Source organism: Homalodisca vitripennis, chromosome 5 (assembly GCF_021130785.1).
Source record: "Homalodisca vitripennis isolate AUS2020 chromosome 5, UT_GWSS_2.1, whole genome shotgun sequence".
Lineage (NCBI taxonomy): Eukaryota > Metazoa > Arthropoda > Insecta > Hemiptera > Cicadellidae > Homalodisca > Homalodisca vitripennis.
This window is the reverse complement of record NC_060211.1, coordinates 62,573,775-62,580,400: the sequence shown is the minus strand read 5'-3', so window position 1 is coordinate 62,580,400 and position 6,626 is coordinate 62,573,775.

Genomic DNA, 6,626 nt, shown 5'->3' with positions numbered 1-6,626 from the left:
CAGGTATTTTTCTAGTGGGTGTACCTAAAAGTGCCAGCCCTTTTTCAGATATTTTGCAAGGTTTTAGTAAAAAATTCACAGTTCGATTATTTAATAAGCTATCAACATGATTCTTTTTTTATTTTACTCTGAAAACTCTGTTTAATTAACATAAAATAACAAAGCTTCCATAACACTAAATTTAGGAATACCTAAAATGGACATACCGAAAAAAAATTCAAAAATATTTTTTAATTTCATTTTTCAACCAAATTATTATGACCAAAAAAATTCATACCGTATCCTTTTCTTAGTCCATATCACTGGAAAGTGTATGCAATTGTCTGTAAATCTTGAAAAATGTATATTATTATCTTCAATAATGAGTAAGTTATACAACTTTTAAGAAACTATTGTCACATTGTTTCTGGTAGCTATAGCAACCAAAAATGTTTATATCTGAGTTGATTTAATAAGCTATTAACATGATTCATTTTTATTTTTCTCTGAAAACTCTGTTTAATTAACATAAAATAACAAAGTTACCATAACACTAAATTTAGGAATACCAAAAATGGACTTACCTAAAAAAAATTCAAAAATATTTTTTAATTTTATTTTTCAACCAAATTATTATGACCAAAAAATTCACATCCTTTTCTTAGTCCATATCACTGGAAAGTGTATGCAATTGTCTGTAAACCTTGAAAAATTTATATTATTATCTTCAATCATAAATAAGATATACAACTTTTAAGAAACTATTGACACATTGTTTCTGGTAGCTATGGGAACCAAAAATTTTTATATGTGAGTTTCATAATTTAAAGTTTGATTGGAAGTGTACTATAACAATTTATTTTGAAAAGAACGATTCTTCACAAATATTTCAATATGATATTATTTGAAAATATTAAAGGTTACAATTTTTAGTGACTTTTTCCCGAACGTCCGGTAAAATCGGACGTCGGCACTTTTCGGCCAACTTTTGTCGTCCGGTAAAATCGGACGTTGGCACTCAAAGGGTTAAAAAAATCTTCTATATAACTAGTATAGCTACAGATACTAAACTTTACACTTAAGTTAATAGCAAATAAGAGAAAACAATTTGTAACAACCATGTCAGGGTTGAGAGATATCAACTGCTCATTGCTACCTTTAAAGTGGTCTTGCTCCCTTATGGGTTGACCGATTTCATTGAAAAATGTACCACTAGAATTAATTGTTATAACATTTTCAAAATAGCTAGTTTTTAATAAAAATTTTATAACTATACTGGCTTTTTTTGTTAATTTACTTAAACAATTTTCTACAGGACCATTTTGTTAATACTAAAGTAAATCACATAATTATATTTTTTAGTTTTTTTCTTAACCTTTGTAACTTTACTAGTTCTAGAGATGCTAACTTTTTTTATAAAATATAGAAAATGGCGGCTAGCAACTGAACAACACATTTCTCGACCTATGTTTCTAGAACATTTCTTATTTGAAATCATGAGTACTATCAGCCACAGAAGTTTGTGACACCCGTTATGAATACCCTATGCATTCAATTACTTGCTTTATCCAGGTTCCTACTGATATTGAACAAACAAAATTAGTTTAATCATAGCCACATCTGCCTTCTTAAAACATTCAGATACATGATTCACAGCCATAGCATACAGGATGTAACAGGAAGTTGAAATAATGAATATGTAGTAATTTGAACATGTTTATAAGACTAAGGTTGATCCCCTATGAATAGTAAAGGATGTTCGAACTCCCTAATACCCCCAAAATGAGCTCATCCATTTTATACTAAATTCAAGTAATATTTTGCATAATTTTTCTCCTCAGATCGTGCTCGGTCTGAAAATTAATCATGTTACTGGTCAGGATTGATAATGAATCTTGAATCAATGATTAGTTAGTTTTTTAGGAAAAAGACTAATCACATTTGACTTTTTTTAATTTTTCCAAATTACTGATGATGACTGAATGAGTAAAAAAAGAATAAAAATCATTTGTCAGTAAATATGAACAAAAATTTGATAAAATCTGAAAAGAAACTTGTATTGCAAAATTAAAAATGTCATCTGCAGAAAAAATATCCTTACTTTCTTTTATATATGTGTGTGTGTGTGTGTGTGTGTGTGTGTGTGTGTGTGTGTGTGCGTGCGTGCGTGCGTGCGTGCGTGCGTGCGTGCGTGCGTGCGTGCGTGCGTGCGTGCGTGCGTGCGTGCGTGCGTGCGTGCGTGCGTGCGTGCGTGTGTGTGTGTGTGTGTGTGTTGTTCAGAAATATTAGTTTTTGAAGCTTTTAACTGCTTAATAAAATTTGTTTAACAGCTTGAAGCCTTAAGTTTTGAAAGAGCACTATCAGACCTAACTCTTTGCTAAGTAAATTATTCTTTATCGACCTCTGAACAATATTCCTTTTATTATTGCCTTCAATTCACTTCTGATGGAGAAATATCAAACTGCTGAACGAATTTGCTTAGCAAGTAAAGTTGACAGATTGTTACCATAGTTTTTATGCAGTTTGATTAAATGCAATTAAAATGTTTATACTTTTCTGTTTTTGGTAAAATAAACTCATACTTTCCCATTGGTGAGAACATTAAAACAAATTTAATGCTCACTTTCCCGAAAAATACAATTTTTTCTTATAAAAGTTTATGCTTATAAAGATGTTGAATATTAAATGAAAATCAATTAATTATTTTTCAGTTAAGCTACTAATATAATAAACTTTAATACTAACTGAATTTTTTAAATATAAATTTATTTTCATGCTAATCTAACCTATGGAAGAGTGTAGTGTGATTGTTATGCAAATAAATACTTGATTTTGTCTTAAGCTTGGATAGTGTAGGACAGTATTATTATTTTATCTCTGCTAATTATTTTAAACTTTGCTAGGAAATCGTTAAATGGTAACAGAGACCACATTAATTTTTGCAATACACTATGGAGTCACTGAGGTTATTACAAACACAACTTCCCCAGCTCATTGTGGTATTATAAGTACACATCTACATAAGTTTGTAGATATTACTACTTCTCAATTCCTTGGGTAAAACAGTGTTACATAATGAAAGAATGTGAGCTTACTTCTTCAATGTCAACCACTGCCAGAACTGGTTTAAGAGCTTGAAGGACTCAGACATTACACTTTAATTTTTGATATTAAAGTTGTTTGATCATTAAGAACTATTATAATTTTAATTAAATCTGTCAACACTCAAAATCAATTAAAACAAATTAATATATTTTCTTAATTTAAATACTTGCTAATGCTTGTAGGCTGTAAATTATGCACCAGTATCAGTGTTTGGCATTGCTTCTGATTGTATTAGATTTTATACAGATGCGGTATGTCATATTTTAAAACACAATTTCTTTTAAGCAGAAATGTAGCTCTTGTGTACTACTTGAGAAATGTAGCTCTTATAAATGAAGTTAAAAAAATCTCAATTAGTGAAAAATAAAAAATTGATTATCAAAATATATTTTTTTAATAAAATTTAATGAAATCTAGGTAATTTGTATGGTTTTTATTATACTTTTTTATATCCTTACATTAAAATAAAACTCTTTAAACATACTAACTGTTATTTGCGTCTTCGCATGCATTTTTTTATCAAAATCTATAGTCTACATAGATAAAGCACTTGATAGATGAAATATGATAGTTTCCTATATTTTTCAAATGTAAGGAACCATACATAAGGTATATATTATTTCAGTGCCATAATTGAGTGTGCCATGTTAACACCTTAACCGAAACATATTTCGGTAACTTATACCGAAACACCGGTCCTTAGAGACCGGTAACCACTATTTTGATTCAACAACATATATTTACGGCAAAATATTAATAAAAAGCATGAGAATGGTTTAAGAAATTAATGTAGACATGTTCTCACAAAGATAATTTATTTTACATTAACTTTCAAACGATATATACAGTAAATTCTTGAAAAATTTTAGTAAGATACAATAAGCACTAAACACTTTTTAAAATACGTTAAATATTACCAGGATCGTAATTTGTAGTACTAAAACTTTCTTTTTTACAGAATTATTAAAAATAAGGTATTAACAAAATTATTGTAATATTAGTAATAGAGTTGTAAAAAATGTAATTATTACATTTTGTATACAAAACTTTAAAAAGTAGAAAAACATAGATAACTATTTACAAAACTATAAAAAATATACTTAAAATATTCATAAAATAAAATTGTATACAATATAAAAGCATTAGAGAAACAATAAAAGTGTTATATAGACCTTTTCATTTCTTATGTCAGTTCCTTCAATCACTGTGGTCTCTTTACGCACACTCAATGGCACACTCATTGCACACTTTGTGGCTACATTCCAAACATATAGGAATGTCACATCTAATACACTTGTATTGAGTTTTTCTCTCCTTTGCTGAGGGGCACTTTCCACAGGTTTTTCTTTTTTCTATTTTATCAGAAGGCACACCTGCAACTGCTTCGTCTCTTTGGCCCAGGGCAAAGTTGATTGAGCTTCTCACATCACGAGGAAGGTTTGGTGTACACAGACGTCTTCTCAGATAAGGCTCTGTAAGATCCTTGGCTAAACTTTTGGTGAACTGAAATCTTGTGGCTGAAGGGGTATCTTTGTAGCATAAATACAATATACGTACAAGCATTTATGCTAGCAATGCTAAGGAGGCGGTAAAAAACAGCCAGAGGCCAGCGCCTTGTTCTTCGCCCAGTAGTGTAGATGGCACATTTCATGTCTAGTATGTCAACTCCACATTTTGTTTTATTGTAAAACCGTATAATCTCTGGTTTTGCACTTCGTTCATCCGTAAAAATGGCATGGTGCATAGTAGAGATGAGGACTACAGCTCTGTTCTTTTTTGGAACGTATGAAACCAAAGTTCTTGTACCATTGAATCCATAGCGAGATGTCCCGACCTTTCTTTCCTTGTCCTGAAGAAACTCTTGTGGAATATCTTTTTCTCATTGTCCCAACGTATGTGAGACCAACTTTTTCGAGTTCTTCTGTTACTTCTAGGCTAGAAAACCAATTGTCAGCTGTTACATTGCGGTTGGTTCTTTGTATTGGTTTCGTCAGTCTTATAACAGATTGGGTTGGTTTGCTTTTTTTCTGGTCTTCTTGAGATAAACCTTGACCATCACTTCCTTTGCCGGTGTAAATATAGGCATTGTGGAGATAAGATGTCTTCGCATCTGTCAGACACATAATTTTGATGCCATATTTGTGTGGTTTCTGGGGCATGTACATTCGAAACTCACACCTGCCTCTGAACGGTACCAACATTTCATCTATAGTTACATGTTCAGATAAGCAATACAAGTTTTGAGAGTTTTCAATGAATTTATTGAAAACCTCACTAATAGCAGCTGCTTCATCAGATGATTTTCTTTGATTGCGAGTTCTCTTATCGTCAAATCGCAAAGCAGATAGCAGTATTTCGTATCTCTTTACGGATATTGTGGCGTTGAAATACGGTCTGTTAGCAGCGTCTTTTTGAAACACAGAGGTAATTGTTTCGTTATTTGATTTTAAAACTGAGGACAAAAGCAGTAATCCAATTAAAGCATTGATTTCAATTGCATCAGTATCCTTATAATTATATTTATTTGTTGTTTGGTTCAAGCCAGATCTTACAATCTTCAACTTAGTGTTTGTATGTTGAACAATAGTATTGACTATTGTTTCATCAATCAATGAGTTCCATATGGCCAACTTCTCTGGGTTATTACCCAATCTTCTTGCTGGAAGTCTCAAACCAGGTAAACCACCAGTAATTATATTACGAGCTGGTGTTCGCACTCTTGTATTTGCCTCTGGCTCTAATGTACGCCAAGGATATGCCGGTCCTAGTTCACGTTTTCTAAGGCGGCCAAATACATATTCTGGCATATCTGTATCTACTAAATTATTTGGAGTATCATCAGACTCACCCTCCAACTGACGATCTTCGTCCTCACCAACACTGTTTTCATCATCCTCTGATGTTGAGCTGTAATGGCTGGAACAGGAAGGATTTCTGACTTCACCTTCAGGCTCTCTCCAATCTGGATCCACATCCGAATCATCAAAAAAGTCACTCTCTTCAGAGTCATCATCACTTATGTCACTGGCCAACATCTCCGTAACTCGATTAGCAAAGTCCTTAGCTCGCACTGAAACTTTTCTACTTGAACCAGGTTCTTCCATTATTAATGTCTATAAATAGATAAAGCAATAAAAAACTAGAAGTTGAATACTACTATATTCGTTTTAGTCACTGAGAAACGCAAAGCGAAACACCCGGTACAAGAGACCTCAACAAACTTTCACTAACTGAAACATCCGGTACGTCAGACCGGCAGAGTTATAAAAATCGATAAGTAACGGTAAAGGCCTCGTGTAAAACTGAACAAAACCTGGTTGTTTGGGGGGAGTGGTAGGAGGGGGGAAGCTACTGGGACCGTCGAATAGATCTGATAAGCAGTATTGCCAACAAGTAGAAAGAATTTCCCAATTGGTACCTGAGACCGGTGTTTCGGTTAAGGTGTTAAAGAAATTATATGTACATTTGTAGGACTGAGAAGCTTTCTTCGGTGAAAAAGTGTCTACGTTCAGCTCTTGCAATCTTCTTTTGGTCTAAGATAT